This window comes from Malaya genurostris, chromosome 2 (genome assembly GCF_030247185.1).
Source record: "Malaya genurostris strain Urasoe2022 chromosome 2, Malgen_1.1, whole genome shotgun sequence".
NCBI lineage: Eukaryota > Metazoa > Arthropoda > Insecta > Diptera > Culicidae > Malaya > Malaya genurostris.
Window position 1 is genome coordinate 44888715 of NC_080571.1, and position 19026 is coordinate 44907740.

Here is a 19026-nt window from a genome sequence, read left to right on the forward strand (position 1 = left end):
TCAAGACGCGCGTGAAATCTTTTTACCTTTATTTGGTGATTTAAAATGATTTTATAACAACTGTTTAGAATATGTCAATGCAATGGATTAACTATTTTGTCTAAATCCTGTTCACTCGTTTTTTTTATCACGTAATTTCATTTAAAAAAATAGGAAAGTTTTTATTCTTTACGCGATAGTATTGCAAATTTTTATTTAATTTCCTCGAATAAGATCTTTGAATCAAGACTTCCCGAGACTTCAATATAGGATATTGTTGAAACGTTCACTCGGGAAGTTAGTGAGTTTAGTGGTGCATCCGAGCATCTTGAAACCGGAACATACTGAGTCGCGCGCGAAACCGATACTGAAATTTTTGCTAACAAATATCCTTCTCCCGTGACACTTGTGGAGTGCGCAGTAGTATATACGGCCTCTAGTAACAACAAGTGTTGGACTAACATCCCTTCCCATTCCTTAGACGATCTACGTTCGGGCCTGGCCGGCGCCGGTACTGATCAATGAATTCTGGGATTACCAGAAGATGTACATTGAAGGATGATTTACCAGTCCCAGGTCGGATCATCTAGAAACTCCCTGTACAATTTCAGCTAATCCCGATCAGTAACGGAGTAGCAACCAGGGGTGGTCGCTCAAGCTCAAGCCATCTATGAGAAACACATATTTTCTTTTTTTGCACATTTTATCCCATAACTCCCGAATCGGAATTCGGATCCAAATAATATTCAGGAATTTTTTATGGGACCTCAAGACCTTTCATTTGAATATAAGCTTGTGAAAATCGGTTCAGCCATCTCCGAGAAAAGTTAGTGCAAAAAACGTTACATACACACATACGCACACACATACACACACACACACACACAGACATTTTGCGTGCTCGACGAACTGAGTCGAATGGTATATGACACTAGGCCCTCCGGGCCTCGGTTCAAAAGTCGGTTTTCACAGTGATTGCATAACCTTTCTATATGAGAAAGGCAAAAATGCCCGGATGACCGAAAAAATCACTAATCATACACCAATTGATTTTTGGAAGCCTATAACAGGTCATTATAATACAGCCTCACTTGGTAAAAACAGATGTAATACGGAGACTTGCTACTGCCTTCGAACGATGTACTTTGAGCCAGATTTGTAATTCAGAATCGTAAGAAGCGGGTGTATCACTAAGGAAAATGGCCTTGTCATTCAATAAAATTCTTATCAGTGCCATGTGTGCAAATGGATTCTGTAATCTGTCATTTTTAATTTTATGCCTGAACTGTTATCTGCGTTTAAGTGTATGATCTTTTGTATCACTTTTATTATGCTGTCTGTGGACTTCAGATCCGACAGATGGAACAAGACATTGACGGCGTATCATCGTTAGATTCCATACTTAATTTTACGTAAGTAATTTACACATCTTCTCAGAATCAGTCCTGGAAGAAGCCTGTGTCATTTTACAAGAAGCGCCTTACCTATTTCCCAGTGTTAATGCTTGCGAACTGTTTATTTGTAGCCAGTTTGAAATTTGGGTCAGTTCCGAACCTGATTCTTAGAACGGGTTCGCTCACATCATCTTCAGTTATTTAGTTCTACTGAAATAATGAAACTGTGAACGTAACATAATTTTCAAGTGAAAACTAAAGTAGATTTCCACGTGGTTGATCTTGAACAATTCAACAGTCCCACGACAAAAGGGCCTAACAGCAAATGACAGTTTCTTTTGTCGTGAATACGACTTACTTTACTATGGGGTGCCTTTTCAAAATTAGCCATATGGAAGAATGGGCAGAACTTAATCGTGAATATCTCGACTTGTATTAATGGTAGCAGCATAATTCTTTCACCATTTCATCAAAAATGTGATCAGGAATTTAGGATAATATTTTGAACAATGTGAGATAACCACAAACAACTCAAAAATTAAGTTTTCTCAAAATTTGAAAATAATGCGGAAAACTCTTTACTTTCGCTTGGATTTTTCGCGCAAGGACGACGATTTTGAGGTAGTCAGGCACATATCTTCAACTAAATGCGTATAAAAGGGAAACCGTGGTCGAAAATCGATTATTTCTTTTCGTGCGTTCGGTGGAAGCAGACGTCGTGGGAGTTGAACCATCAACCAGCAGCGACGGAGAGTGCACCTTTTGCGTGGTTAAAACTTCAAACGCTCAGGTAGCAACTCTCATTCGCTTGCTGGCCATCAAGGCGAGAAGACTGCCATCGCGAGAGTTAAACCAGCAACGACGGAGAGTGCACCTTTTGCGTGGTTAAAATCTCAAACGCTCAGGTAGCAACTCTCATTCGCTTGCTGGCCATCAAGGCGAGAAGACTGCCATCGCGAGAGTTAAACCATCAACCAGCAGCGACGGAGAGTGCACCTTTTGCGTGGTTAAAACCTCAAACGCTCAGGTAGCAACTCTCATTTGCTTTTCGGTAGTCGTAACGAGAAGTTCAAATTTCAGATATTAGTTCCGCAATATAGGTTTAGTATTCAGAGCAGGCGTGCTGAAACTGTATTCCGGAACTAATTTCAGTTTCGAAATTGCAGTTCTAGAATTCAAACTGGATTCTGAGTCTGTTATTGGTTCTAAATTTAGTTCTTGAACTCAGGGTCCAGTTCTTTATTCCAGACTTCTTCTATTCGGTTCTTTTTAGAACCATAATAATACTCGTAAAGAATTATGCGGAAATTTACTTTACTGTACTCTATACAACTCATTCTGGTAGTCATAGCGGTCTTCAAGTTTCAGAGCTTAGTTCCGGAATATGGGTTTAGAATTCAGAGTCTGCGTGCTGAACTAACTCAACTCGTCACTCTTCATCACGAACGCTTTCATAAAAAGTTTTTTTCAGAGCCACCATTTTTTATTATAATGAACTATACTGCTTATTTCATAATATTTAATTGCGTTTCAGAATGTTTAATTTAACTAATATGTAATTTAGTCTAGGCGCATCGTTTAAATTTTTAAAATTTGCACAATTCAAACAATCGATCAACTACCAATTCGAATTCGGAAGCATAAATAATGCGTGTCATATTCGTATTCACGACATCCAGTTATGTCTTTGACATTACACACCCGTACTTTTTATTTACTTTTTCTTTCACGATTTAGTGTACTGATTTTATACTTGACGCTTTACTCTTTGCGCAATATTCAAGGTAAAACCACAAGCCATTGAATTATATCGGAAACTTTCGAGAGATTGCGGCAATGGCTCCGTAATAATGAAAAGGAAAAGTAAACAAAGAGGCATTGATTGTACACTCTTACCAGCAGCTACCTAATTTTGGGTCAAAACCTACCCAAAATCAACTGAGGTGCATCTTCCCAATTTTATGTAACGAGTGATGACCTCAAAATTTAGGTAAATGTAAGTTTACCAAAGTGTCATGCCATAACAAAGCACGCTATTCATTTTTTACGATCAAGTCAAAATTTGAGTAGATAACGACCTAATTTTGGGTAGTTTATAGAAAAGCTCGACAATAAGTGATTTCTCCTCAAAAAATAGGTAAAAATAATTTTCAGTGTATATATACATTGTTCTAGTCCTTCCAGATTCACTTCTGACCATTCGTTTTACATTTCTACTGCAGGCTAACAGTTTTTACGGTGCCAATGTCAATAAATTTGGCTCAAATTATGATTTCTGCATCAGTATAATTTTCAATGTTGATTTTTACCGTCAATTGTCAGGAAATTATTATTTCCGAATTCTAAAAAAATATTTAAAAAAAACAGAACTATTCTCACAGAACAGCAAAAGATGTTACCCGTCGCGTTGTTTCGGTTCAGCTTCATCACATCGTGCAACAATTTAAAAGTCTGAAATTACCATCAATTAAAACTTGGGAAGCATGACAGCACAGGCGAGCCGTAAAATCAGTTGGCACGGCTAACCGATTAAGAAATGTCCGAAAAAATTTACAGTGCTGAGTAACGTTGACAGAGTAGCCCGGCGCCTAACCGCTATGACAACTCAAGTTTGTCGGTGGATGCTGATGAATTGGTACTTTCTATCAATTAACATTTTATTGAGCAATACGCCAATAATGGCACCATAATCAATGGTCGTTGAGAGCGCGTCTGGCTCGAGACAATCTAGTTCAGGAAAGATTGCGATCGTTGGCTATTGTTTTCAAACAAATTGTGCTGATAGGTATAACAACACCGGTCGGCAATGATTGTCTAACTAAACGAGGCAGACTTGTGGGCAAAGTTCAATATGTCCGGATTTGCTTTGAACTTTTTTTTGAACTAAATTGTGTAAATTTTAAACACATTTATTGTTTTCATTTCTGGTAAGATTTTTATTTTAAAACAATCACTGTTTAAAAAATGTCTCTGTAATGCATCAAGATGTACAGAATACTCATAGGCCTACAAAATTAAAATATACTTGTCTTTCTCAGAAACATTTATATTCGTTTTATTTTTATTATGAGATAATATTTAAAGAAAATAATAACATTGGATATTTAATTCTTTTGTAAAATTTCATTTGCTGGTTAAACTATTGATGCGGGAATCAGGGAACCAAAAAAAATTTAAATCATAGTTTGAAGATTATTTTCAGAATTTCGAAAAAGTATTAGATTATCGAGAAGTTTTGGCATTATGAAACCAAAACAATCAAGCTCGTAAACGACTAAACTCGTAATGCTTTAATTTTTCAAAACGGTTTTTATTTGAAGATAGTTATTAATAGTGTCATAGATTTTCATAACATGTTAGTGTGTATAATCTTTATTCCAATGCATTATTTCATATAACATCATATATTTTGTGCATTTGGCGTATTATATTTTAGTCGGACTGTTTCAAAATCATATCAATTAAATGATTCAAAAGATTTTATTAAAATGACAAAAGTAAGTCGAAACTAAAGTATGTCCAGTAACTGTAGTTTGTAATCAATTTTCGGGAACCGGTGGACGGTAAACGTTACTCAAACAAATTATGGGAAAAAGCGAAGGAAAGTGGGTGAAATTCTGGCTTTAAAAATGCCTCACTCTTCACTACGTGGCCGGGTGGCAATTGAAAATTATAAAACTAACCGTGTTAGATATTTTGTCATAATTTTGAACGCTAATAACTCAGTGATCTGTGGATGGATTTATATAGGGTAACGGCTCCCTATTTCATCTGAGCTCCTATCTCAATCTCATCCCTTCGCCTCATTACTTTGAACATGAATAATATACTACAACGTACCTGAACCACACTGTGGAATATTTTAAAATGATTACTCAAGCTTGTGTCACACTTTCTCATTGGAAGAAATGGTTTTAAATTATTTGGTGATCGTTTTTTTTTCATTTAAAACAAACTCACTTTTCAATTTAGGACACATTTTCGTCTCAAGATTTACAGTTCGTCATGTTTCTGATTATCTACTAATCGATTCGTCTCAAAACATGATCACTATTTCTCGCAATTACACTACTATTGAATGCTGAATGACTTCAAAATTAGTAATGTTCAAAATTAGTAATTGTTCAGTTAGTTCACTTGTTTGCGCTTTGTTTTCATCTCATTTGGTTTCGCAAAGTGGCCAAGTTTTCTCATAATGTTACAAAAAAAAGTGTTTTTTCATCAAACTATCATCAACAAGTATGTTTTTGGTATTCGTGACATTAGTTTAATTATATTATTGATATTAATATTTCAAAAAACTGTTTCGGCTTCGAATGTTACCAGAAAGAGCGTGTTAAATACTAATGAAATAACCATTGTGACAAATCTAGTAGCACTGGTTTCTTTCCGCTATATGTTATGTCAACATAACGCTGTTAAATGTGTGTGTTTCATCGGCTGTGCACAGAGATGCCAGATATTTTCATAGAAAATATGTATCTGTTTCCACTAATAAAATGAATCAGTTAAAATTGGTTTAAAATTTTAAAGAAATACTGCAATCAAATACTAATAGCTACTCAAAGAGAAAAGTCTAACTTATTACTTTTTATAAGCCTTTACAAATTTGTTCTAAATTTAGAAAATTTATACTCTGATTTAAATCAGTATGCGAAAGCAAAAATCTATACAATACAGGTAAATCTGTATAAATGACATCTCTTATTCTGCATTTTGTTTTTAGAAGGGCTAATGCCTAAATAGTAACATTTCTTTTTTTTAAAGTTCTCCAAATTAACTGCACGGTAAAATTTCAAATTTAAAACGAAAGGTAACGAAAACTATCCAAACTGTTTCTAAAAATATCGTGTGTTGTCTAATAGTTGGCATTAGGCATTTTGAACCTGAGAGTTTAATAGTGCAATTTTTTGGTTTTGATTGCTGTCGCCATTGCTAATTTATGGGATAAATAAAGGATCAACGATAGGAAAAATATAAAACCTTTGAGATGAAATTAGGAGCACAGTAGTGAACATATCAGAAGCGTTTTTAGCTGATTTTTTGAATATCATTTTGATTTCCAAGGAATGTGAATCATTTCCCAATGTCGAGTAAGGCGAATTAAGCAGAAATATGAGCAATTCGTAGTGATTTTAGTGGCAAAACCAGGTTTTTAAGGTAACGTCCTTACAAAAGAGATGAAATAGGAAGCCCTTACCCTAGTTTAACTACCAATTGATTCGGAAAAATTTAACTTAAACATGTCTGACAACATCGTTTCAGTATTTCAATAGCTATTGAAATTGAAAAATTGGCAAAAATCAACCTATGTTTTCACAAACCAATCACAGCAGAATAAAATGATGTCATACTCTTGATTTTTCGAGCACAGTCGACGGTTTCGATCGTTGGTCTGCACCTAGAATTTTATACAGTAGTAATTCTACTTCGTTAGGCATAGGAGACTTTGCGTCATGCATAAAAAACACCGCATCGTTCTACGTAGTATGAAGTTTCGCACAAAAAGGAATCTATAAATATACCTTATGATCAAAAAAGAACCGGAATTTTCATTTCAAAATTCCCGCGCTTGTCCAATCGATAAACTTTTATTCTCTCAACGTTGGTAACACTTTTATACACATTCTGTCAAATTTTGACGCATATCGTACGATTAGTTTGTGTTTGGCGTCTATACAAAGAAGTTGAAAAACTTTCGTGTGGCGATTTTTATAATAGATGAAAATTTAGAACAACGAGAGTGCATCAAATTTTGTGTTGCAAATGGATTTAAGTGTTCCGAAACGTTGAAAATGTTAGAAAAGGCCTTTGGTGAATCGTGTATAGGAAAAACACAGGCATACGAGTGGTATAAACGCTTCAAAGGTGGTCGTACAAGCTTGGATCATGATGAGATCCCTGGCCGCCCAACAACATCTGTTACTGAAAAAAACATTGAATCGGCGAAGCAAATCGTGTTGCAAAATCGTTCTGTACCGATTAGAGAGATTGCTGTGTTGTTGGGCATCTCTTATGGATCAGCCGAACACATTTTAACTGATGTTTTGGGTTTGAAACGCGTCGCTTCTCGGCTGGTGCCAAAAAAAGCTGAATTTCACGATAATGCGCCGGCTCACACAGCGTTGGTTGTGTCCCAGTTTTTGGCCAAAAACTCAAATCGAGATTTCGCTGCGTGAACTAAAGGCCATACCTTCGGCGGCCTATAAAACTTGTATGGAAGATTGGATCAAGCGTTGGCATGCATGTATTGCCGCAGGAGGAGAGTACTTTGAAGGCGATAATAAAGAAATTTATTAAAAATTGAAATTTTGCGTTTTTTAATAAAATTCCGGTTCTTTTTTTATCATAAGGTATACTGCATAACATTTCTTTGCCTAGTTGATGCTTGCCTGTGAATAATAGAGTGATGGAATCGGTAAACATTTTTTGAGCAATTAGTTTATCAGGAAAATAATTTCATTCGAATTTTTCCGGGAAAACTAGTTCAATGTAATGAACAATTCAACACATAGAAGATCTGCAATGGTGAAAAGTCTTCATTAGCCAGTTCATGCCATTCCTTTAAATTTTCTATTGGAAGGTTAAAATTTAATAAAATATGAGTGTTCGTAGACTTCTGTACTACTATTCACTGCACATTTCTTTTTAAAGTAAAATCACTTTCAAAAAGCTTTTTATATAGGAGTGCGAATTCAAAATAAGGAAAATAGAACCATGCAAATAATCCCGGGTTGGCGGTTCAGTGCATAGGGCACTGGTCTTACAAATCAGTTGTCGTATGTTCGAGCCCCGACCTGGAAGGATTCGTAGTGTCAGTAGAATCGTAGCACCAGCCATGCAATGGTTCTGTACACTCTGAATCGGCTGCGAAGTCTGTTGTTGAAACAGAAGGTCTAATTCCACTACAGGAATGTAATACCAAGGCTTCCTTAAATAGTCAGCTCGCATCGATTCGAGTAGATAAAACTATACATTTGAGATATAGATTTCAAAACTTGAATACTAGACTATCATAGGTTCCCTAACAGGGACGACAATTTCGCATACATCACTTTGCATTTTGCATAGTATGGACGCGACTATTTCAACCGAGCCTCTTCACATAATCCAAATTAGTGTTGAATCGGCTTGCCCTCTATGCGGTGCGTTAACACCATGGAAAAGAATTGGGTGTTCATCAGTAAATGGAGCTTCTGTGGATTTTTATGCGCCGTTCGCCTTGCAAGAGAGGCAATGATTTTTGTCGAAGTGCTACTGATTTTTCGCATACAAGGTGCGATCTTCAAGTGCTGGATGATTTCGATCAGGGGTGACAGTATGCATTCAATTCGAATCAACTTTTGACAATAGTTGTGCAGTTCTACGTGAACAGTTCGAACAAATTCAAAGGACTATTCTTTGTAATGTTTCATGCTATGCACATAAAATATATATTGAAGTAACAATTTGAATGACTAAGTTTTCACTAAAATCATAAGGGTATTGTAATTAATTCTTCAATGACTACCGGTTTCACGGCAGCTAGAATTCATTCCTCTTTCGACAAGAAACATAACAGTTTTTAGGTAATTTTGAAGCATTATAAAACCTTTTTTACGGAATAACAACTTAGCAAGATTTTGGCCATTATTATTGGTTTTTTAATTGCACTGCAACTCCAAACGCAACTCCAATTTTAGTGTTCTACTGTAGCATTTATTGACACCAAATAAGTTTATAAACCTTATGAAATCTACTTGACTGGAATATATCTTATAAAGGTTTTCAGTGCGATTTTGTGTAGTGTAAAGTTTTAATGCTTAAAATATTACTTCAGATAACCTTACAGAAAAATAAAATAATGTATTTTCTCAAGTTAAGAATTTCTTAGATTTGAAAACAGTGCCGATTCTACATTCTACATAAATATGAAACCACGGAGCGTGCGATCGCAGAAGAGTTGGTTGGATTCTTCAGTAGTTTTGTTGTTCAGGAGACTAACAGGTCGGTTTAAAACCTTTGACGATAGATTTTTCGGGCCCAAATCGAAGGACTGTATCTCGGTACTTTGTTGAGGAATTTGTCACATTTAACTTGGTTCGAAAAATTACTTAAAAATTGTACTCTGGAATCTTCATTTACGAGCGATACGGTGACTTGCAACTGGACTCAGCTCGAAGTTGTGTTATGAAGATAATCATAGGTACTTATTTTTATTACTGTATGGCAAAAACACAATTAATTATCTTTTAGCATTAGTCCATAACTACTGTTATTGAATTGAATCATCATGTAATCTAACTGAATGGTTTAAAACTGATATGGTCTGATCAAGTAAAACACAGACTAAGTGCAAAAAAATAACAATAAATCGTTAAGCAGTACTAATTTGGTCAAGTTGTTTTTCTACCAGGAGTAAAACGCTTCCAAAGATTCGGAATAAAATTCTGAAAGTTATTTTTCAAGCGGCTTCCTCGGTTTAGTACAAATGAGTTGCAAAAACTTACATACATAAAATTCTTAGATGCAATATCATATAGTTTAAAAGACAAACTCAAGACAAGGTGATCTACTCATTTACATGTATCATTTTAATAGGAACCCTCGAGAATCTCGGTTTACCGCCAGTCTCAGTTCAATTATTTGAATCAAAACAAAAAGCATCATATTCGTTCATGTACATATTAATAACACTAAGTTACAATATGATTGTTTTCAATATCTTATTGACTCGCTACTGCTCGAAAAATTTGAAACTGCCATTATGCACTAGTAATTCATTATGAGTTGCTATGCAGTGACGACTGAAATCCGAAATGCTGGAATAATTCGAAATGTTTGTGAAGCCCTCGCACAAAAGAGTTGTTACATTATTGCACTAAATTGTCGAATTTGTAGAAAATTTCTATTGGGGCTCAGTAACAATGATACTTTTATTACTATAAATTTCTGTTAGATAGTGATATTCCACTCTCTAATATTTTACCCTCATGACCCACTCTCAGCCAGTTGGTAAGAGCATCATCCATACACATCAACATACTCCGTTCGCTCTCGTACTTTCTCTCTCGTCACTTCACCGCGTGCACAACGACGGCGTCGACGTCGTTTCGTATCGTAAGATCTTGTGATGTCATATGGTTTGGCCGTGAAAATCGATAAGAACAGAATTCAATGTTTCGCTCGGTTTAATCGAACATTCCACTCACCATATACAGCACCCGCAGCACAGTGTAATTGAAGTTATGTAACTTAACGTTCCGAAAAGGTGTCGTTAGACCGAACTAAACCTGGAACTCCCGTCGTGTAAATAACGGAGCTTTCCTAGCGTCGCGACGTGTGCAATTAATAAGAGGTACTTGGCGAAGCGTCAGAAAATGAAGGCAGACGGTAAAGAAACCTCAAAAACACAAACACAAAACACACACTGAATCACAATCAGTCATTATCTGACCACCACAGCAGACGAAGTAGCGGTGCCCATCGCATTCGGCGACGAATTTGAGGTTAAACTCGGGATCAGCCTCAAAATCATTTTTGTCGTTTTAATTTTTAATGACGTCGGCACATTTTTGCTGTCGGAATTTCTCTATGTTTTCCTTCTGACGGGCACTGTTTTTGTTTGTTGCACAAGATTTACAAATGCTTTCGCGAAAGCTGCGTGAAAAAGAAATTTTATTTTGGTTTTTCTGGCTAACTGTGCAACAATGTTGCAGTCCGAATCACCACCGTGGTCAATTAAAATTCACTTAATAACCGACCAAATTGTTTCGCAGGCAACAGAAACGACCGCGTGCTGTAGGGGAAGTATGGAAATTATAAATAAAACTTGTTAACTCGTGCAAACCGCACTCGTACGAATCCACAACAACCAAAATCTACATGCTACTCGGGCAAGAGTGCGCCTGCGACTGAATGACATGGATTCAGTCAGTGAGTGAAACGAACGGGGAATCGCGACGGTAGTGTGCAGTTTCGCTCATTGCCAGAGCATTTCGTAAAACCGTGACTTTATTTCGAAGAGAAAGAGAAATCGCTTTCATTATACCGAGATGGAATGAGTAGTAAATATCGTAATCTTTCAAACAAAAATGATCGATCTAGATCTAAGGATTCCTATACTTACTCGAATACTGACGAACGTAATTCTGATAATCATGTTCGACGAACGGTCCTACCAGCTCGTAGAAGAATTAAAATCCTATCATGAGCTCCTTAGTAAAGAATGCAAGGTCACCAAAAATTATATCCCGAGTAGGAGGTGCTACAACAAAACAACGAATTTACATTCTTTTGTTCCAATTATACGATTAGTTTTACGCAACAATAAATTATAAACTTTACTGAAGACGCAAATTCACATACAACGCAATTCATAGAAACGTAATTCGACTGAAATTTACAAGAAAGACTTAAGCTAAGAAAGACTTACCTCGCTTTGAACGCAGGCACGTAAAATTACATTTTACGACACATAACAATATAACAAATATGTCATTTTTGACGCTGAATGTGTCTCAGAAATCGCAGATTTACAAAATTTTTATGCCTTTTTCATATGGACCGTCCTGCGCGGTATAAACTTTCGCACGAAACGTAATCTGTCTCAGTCAACACCTGCCTTCATGCAGCGCGGATGGGTGAAATATTCGCTTTGTCATCCGCTCCATGAATGGCTAGTTAACGGCTCGGTTGGCGGTGTTCAGTATCGAACCGACTTGCACTCGGTGCGGTTCGATAATGCCCTAGAGAAGGTTGCTTGTGTATATCAGCAAGTGGACATTCTACGGGTTTATTTTATGTACCGTTCACCTCGTACGAGCGGATTGATTTGCAATATGTGTGCTTGCGTGTAACAAAATCACGCCCAGATAATGTGCGATCTATCTTTTTTTTGTGTTTCACAACTAGAGGCGTACGTGTGCGAGGATGATGATTGCAAGTTTATCTGTCAAAATGCAAGGGAAAACGAATTTCGGAACAGAAAACAATTCCGAATTAAAAATCAAGAAGGAAATGTCTTTTAATTTATTTCTCTTTCGTTAAAAGTTCCGATCCGAAACAAGTTCCGGGACGCGATATTGGTCAACATATCATCTTATAAAATCAAAAATGAATACACGAAACAAAAGAAAACAAATTATCTAACATTTTCAAAAGAACAGTTCTTGTAAAAGGTGCTAAAATTCTACAATGAAATTAGAATTATATGAGTTCTCCATTGGCACATTGACGTTGCATGAAATGCAAATGCGCTGCTCGATTAGAGATAACGCTTTAAGACCTGTCAAATCGGTTGGAAAACTTTAAATCAGTTCATGTATTCAACGATTAACGCGAAAATTCATTTGAAAAATCATATAATGGGACGCCTCTACTGGCTTAAACGGCCTCCTCCCTTTTTTATGCGTTCAAGACTATCCTAAACAAAAGTTTTATCACTAACACTGGCCCTTATTCTGCGAGTCGAGTGAGGTGAGATAAGTCGAGTCACCCGAGTCACGCGATTCTGACAGTCGAATGAAGTGACAAAAGTCACCAGGATGAACTCTTATCGTATTCCTGCAGTCGAATCTGGGTGACAAAAGTCACCGGGGGTGAGTTTTAGAGTCGATACCTGTGAGTTAAGTGACAGCAGAAATATAAAACGAAAAATCGAGATTTTCAAAATTTCTGCTAAAAAAAAGGTAAATGATGTACGGAAAAGGATTTAATTGTTTTTTAGGAATAAAAACCGAAATTGTTAATCTTTTTAGCTATTCTCAAAATATGCGCTCGATCGGAATCGCTTGCCTAAATCGGCTAAATCAAGTCAAATAACATATTTGACTGGATATTCTGAGAGGAGGAGTATTAACTGTTCCCATTTTGTTATGAATAAAACACGGCTATCAATTCAATTTTGTTTTGTTTGCAATGTCCCAACAAAATAGAATGTATTATGTATTGCCATTAAATTTTATTGATATGCTTTGTAGTTATACCTGACTATCCTTGTTCGCCTATTTGTGATAGTCAAGTTTGGTATATTTTTGCATTTCTCACACGGAACGACCGAAATTAGCTCTGTGCCTAATTCGTATTACTGTTTTTGAATTAGTTGATTTTAACAACAAAATTTCCAAAATAACTATGAAATTAGTTAAAATTGAAAATTTACTTTGCTGGAAAAAGTTCTTACTTTTAGAGAATTTGTTTAGTTGGCGAATATCCTGGACAAAAACCAGCAATATTTCAATCCAACACGAATTTCTCATTGACAACTAATTTGTTATTAAAATCAGAAAATTTGTTTCTATTTATCTATCACCATCATTACTGAAGGACAGCACAAAGAACAGAAAATGAAATTGGTTTAATTAACAAGTTTATTAGCCAAAAACCCATGAGAAGTGTTAAAGCAAAACAATCCATTAAAAATCTAAAAGGAACGGCCTTGTTGAAACTGCTTGCAAATTGTTTTGATGTTTTTCGCATGTGTTACGATATATCCATATATAAATTTCTGATTCGATTTGTAAAAATGACGTAAACTCTTAGTGGAAAGTGTATTTATTGAGAATTTGTGCGCATTTGAAGCGATTGTGCGAAATAATGTTTTTACGCGGAACAGTGATGTGAGCTTCGAATGTTGCACTCTAATTGTATATGTCAAATGATGTTTTTTGTATCTTCCAACCTTCCGGGCTACGCCGTCCGGTATATTAATTGTATTCGGTTTTTGTTTTCCGAGTGCTCAAAGTTTTCAGTGAGAGAGTTGATTTCGCGAAGTCGAATGAAGAAAGCAGCGATTTAGAAGAAAAATTATCGAAAAGAAGTTTATGTTTCGCTTATGTCTTTTTCTCCATCGTATTTATACCTGCCAAAATAGAAAAGACTACCGCGACTGAAATATTTTTCGGTAGTAGTGTGCCATCTAGTGGCTAGTAGTTTTTCGGTGACAGTGCGCCACATAGCTGCAAATTGCAGAAGCCAATTCAACCATTTATGTTGGTTGAAAACAACGTTTTAATTCTCTAATTCAACTAAAAAAATAGTTGAATGGAAATGAAGTGTGCCTTAGCTAAGAAATGACAGCACGTTGAATTGGTGAATTCAACTAAAAAAATAGCCATTTCAACAAATATTTTATTATTATTAAGAGAATCAGAAATAAAAAATCTAAATTAGCAAAAGTAAGATTTTATTAGTTGTCTCAAAAAATAACTAATTAAAATCAGAAAATCAACTAATTTTTTCGCCAAAATGCTGATTTCGGTCTTTCCGTGCATACAGAATGGCTATGTAATCACTTTGAAAAACGACTCAGAAATCTTGAAGTTTCAAAGTCGATATCAGTAGGTCTTGTACGAAAAGATATTTTGAAGAAAAAGATTTATGCTATAACGTATGAGGATTTGATTCGAAAAAAGATTTCTATATCGGAAATAAAAAAATTGATTACGTTTTTATATTCAAAAATAGAATAAAATTAAAAAAAATTATTTGAACTTATCAACTGAAATGTGTGCTAAATTCACATTTCTACTTTATATCACATGCACATGCTTGAGAAGGAAAACTGAGAACAAAATTGCAGAGAATTTACAATTTATACCATGATAATTGTTAATTTTAGTGGGAAGTAAATTCAATGAATCTTATTTTGAATTTTTAAATACACTGCATAATTATTGTCAATTGTAATTTATGTTTTAATGATAAAACACCTGAAGTTCTAATTGGGCATTGAAAAACAACTCATGTTACTCATCGCCAACTGTTTTATGTGAACTTTGGCGTAGCAACGTACGGAATACGTTTTTTTTATGCCAGACCTAACCCAGTTTTCACTCTAACTGCTGTCAAACCGTTTGTTTGAAGCCAGTTTCGAAACTAGTTTCAACGTTGTTGAGCTGAAAATCGAATCAGTTTCGAACTTGGTTTTTATATAAGGTTTGCTCAAACCCTCGTTGCTAAGTGCGAAATCAAAACAGTTTCGTGAAAAGTGTTTGTTTGATGAAACTACCCTGGGTCAGTTTCAGTTTTCTCAAGCGAAAACGACATTAGTAACTGGTGAAAATGATGCGGTTATAGGCTTATAATTTTTGCCTTTCTCACATATTTAAGAGCTATACAATCAATGTGAAAATGGGCCTTCCAACCGAATTTCATATACCATTCGATTCAGCTCGAAGATCTGAGCAAATGTCTGAGTGACAAATATTATCACTCAATTTTCTCAAAGTCACAATAGTGAGATTTGGACACACACATCAAAACGATGCAGAGAAGCCAAACTAGGCGTACTTTGATATTGATATATTAAGATTAAAAAGTACTTTTTTACATTGTCTTTCAGAACGGAACATAGATCCGGATGCGATACAATAGCAGGCTATATTGAACCATGAGATTTTTCACTATATCCAACTTTTGTGGAAATCAATTTAAAAGTATTCATGCAAAACGAGTCCTAATGTGATTTTATTAAACATTTGACCTTGTGAATCAAAAACCATTTTGGTCTAGATTCAATTTAACAGTAGACTATGTTACTACACGATCTTATCATTTTATTCATAAATAATTTTGGAATACTTTTCTATGATTATTAATATTAGGACCATTAGTATTATTTCGTCTAACCGAATGATGTTCGGCTGTGCCCTATATCATTCATAAGTTCGTTCACCTTTCCGAATCTAGGAGTAGATTTTTTTGTTTGTGTAAAAAATACATGAAGCAATCTTTTTTCTGTAAACCGCTTTCAGACAGTTGGGCTGAAGTTTTTCATATCAACTTAAATAAAAACTGCATTTAACTTATCGAATTTGCTACTTTTGGCGGTTACAAAATCATATCGTACACACCAACATACGACAATCAACTTGATACGCTAATTAGTGCGGTTGTGTTTTGCAACAATTTGCTCTTTTAATTTTTCACAGCATCACCGGCTATCAGTTTATCGAAACACGTAGTAAAATCGAGTGTACCGGCCATCGTAACCAAATTCATGAAGGAAACTAATCAAATATATTTTGGCAGGAGCTATCAGCGGCTTCCTCGGCCCATTAGGCAAATTTCAACCGTGTTCCAAATCATTTTCGATGCTGGAATATTTATCGCGAGCATGCACTAGCGTATTTGTTATATTAAAGCACTTATTTCTTATATTAGAATAACGCATGCAAATAACAAACCCTGCAAAAATCTAAAAATTTTCATTGAATAAGTTTCAATCGGAATAAATAAATTATTTACCTCACAACAGGCGATTCTTCAATTGTTTTGACGTCATTTCAATTGTTTTCACGTTTGGCAAAAGAATCGTTTGTCGCTTGAGGTACATCTTCTTACTCACCATGGAATGAACCTCTCACGTCACCCGAGTCGACTCGTAGAATAGGGTGTCTACAGTCACGTGACAGCGAGGTGAGATTTGTCGAGTCACCTCACTCGACTCGCAGAATAAGGGCCACTATCTTTTCGTTGGATCTTTCTGCTATGCAGTTGTCGTTTGCTGGATATTATAAATAAACTGAAAGTATCAATGAGCAGTTTTCCGATGTCGACTAATTAAGCATTTTATCCGTATAAAACGTCTAATAGTCGGTTGCTATTTAGTAGCTAACTTTTGACAGTGTTAATGTTAATGATTTAAATTTGCAAAGAAATAAAGCCATATCTTTGATATTTGTTTTTTGATGTGGATCTTTATTTGCTATATAGGGATGCAAATCAGAAACTCAAAGAAAAATACACGTAGTTTATGGTCAGGTTTTAAACACTTACAGCTCAGTATATTTTGTATCAATTATCAATATTATTTCATTATTTGATTGAAAATATTTCTAAGATTCGATTAAAAATGTATCAAGCCCCATATTTTCATATAAATAATTGAAATTTTGATTAGCAGGAAGCAGTGTCCTATTTTGTCTGCTAAAAATCTCCGGCATATCGGATTTCCCTGCCATAGACGACGGTTTTGAAAGAGTGAGCGATACATCAAAGAGAAAGCATCGCTCTGATTGGTCAATTGATGCAAAAGCGAAGCTGTTGGAAGCACGCGAATCTATCAATAGAAGCGAAATTATAGCTAACATTTCAGTCCTACGCGTAGCATGCTAGAGGTAGGTTGTTGCTAGACAGCAAGGCAAAAAGTGCCATAAAACGATTTGAAGCTTTAATTGGTATGCTCTGATCTTGTGTCATGCAAGCTCGGGTGAAATTCTATGTTATGCCGTTTCGTCTGAGAAATTGACAACTTTCCAGGGTAAATGAGTGCTTAGGGTTAATTTCTAATTTATATAAGATGAACTCGATTGATAATGAGAAAAAGTTTATCACTTCAACCGAAATCGCAGAATGGTAGAGAAACTTAACACTATAAAAATATCTGCTGGCATACAAGACTTGAACACAAGCTTGGCGGAGAGAAGCTTAAATATCAAAATCGTATCGCAAGTATGTACAAAGATATAATGGCATACATTTAGGATGTTGGTGTAAATTCGTCGGTTATAAAATAAACCATGTTAGGTGTTGGTTTCGAATCAAGATCAATCTAATGTCGTTTTCGTTTTTAAACTGCACCACACCGGTGCAGTGCTACACCATGGCATGAATAAACGAAAAAAAAAAATGATGAACACATAAACAGTAACCCTTGACTACAATAAACGATTCTATTGCACAGAGCTACACCGAACTTTTGATGAGTGCTATAACAGTGGTATCGGTGCAGAAAAAGTGTAGCACTGGTGTAGTTCAATTGATAAAAACGAACGGTTTCAGTGCAGCTTCCGCTACGCCGGTGTAGTGCAATTTAAAAACGAAAACGACATAAGCAGACTCTCGTGCAATTGTAGAAAGGCTTTGCAATCACTGCGAAAACCGAGTTTTGAATCGAGACCCGGGGGACCGAGTGTCATATACCATTCTGATTTGTTCGTCGAGATCGAAAATTGTTTATGTGTGTATGTGCAAAATATTTGCACTCTATTTTCTCCGAGATAGCTGAACTGTTTTCAACAAACTTAGATTCAAAGGAATGGCCATAAAATTTTATTTTGCTGCGACCTCTGGTTCCGGAATTACAAGGTAATAACAGAGCATTTTTGTATTCACGGTGACGTAAAAACGAATAAGTTTTTTAAGTTAGACATATAATTCTAATATTGTGCCGGTTTTGTTAGTTAAGGACCTAAAAAATTGATTTCAGACTTATCAATTCCCGGTTCCGGAAGTACCAAAAATTGTGGTCAAAAACTCTAAATGGTCAAGTTTCACTTTATTTTCTCAGAGGTGCATAAGTCGATTTTTGCAACGTTAGCTCCGTTCGGTTTTAGCAGAAAAATGACATGTATGTCAGAGCTAGCACGATGCGGTCAGTCAACTATAACTTACAAAAAGGTAACGCAAGTAACGCATTTATTGTACAAAAATGTAACGCTTCGTAACACCTACAACTTACAAAAGAGTAACACATGTAACGCTTCGTAACACCTTTAACTTACAAAAGAGTAACGCATGTAATGCTTCATAACACCTTTAACTTAAAAAAAAGTAACGCTCGTAAAGCTTAAAACTTACAAAAATGTAACGCATGCAACGCTTCGTAACGTCTATAGCTTTCAAAAAGCAACACATGTAACGCTTCGTAACACCTATAACTTACAAAAAG

The 19026-nt window shown here is 35.6% G+C and overlaps 1 protein-coding gene across 1 annotated transcript in view; it reads right to left on the reverse strand.

Annotated features, from left to right (window-relative positions):
* The window catches only part of LOC131429513 (putative sodium-dependent multivitamin transporter), a 28017-nt gene extending 16762 nt beyond the window's left edge, over nt 1-11255 (reverse strand). The window contains exon 1 of the mRNA XM_058593683.1: nt 10565-11255. The gene's annotated coding sequence lies outside the window, so the exon portion shown is untranslated. The remainder of the gene's footprint in view (nt 1-10564) is intronic.
* Nucleotides 11256-19026: the final 7771 nt, after the last annotated feature.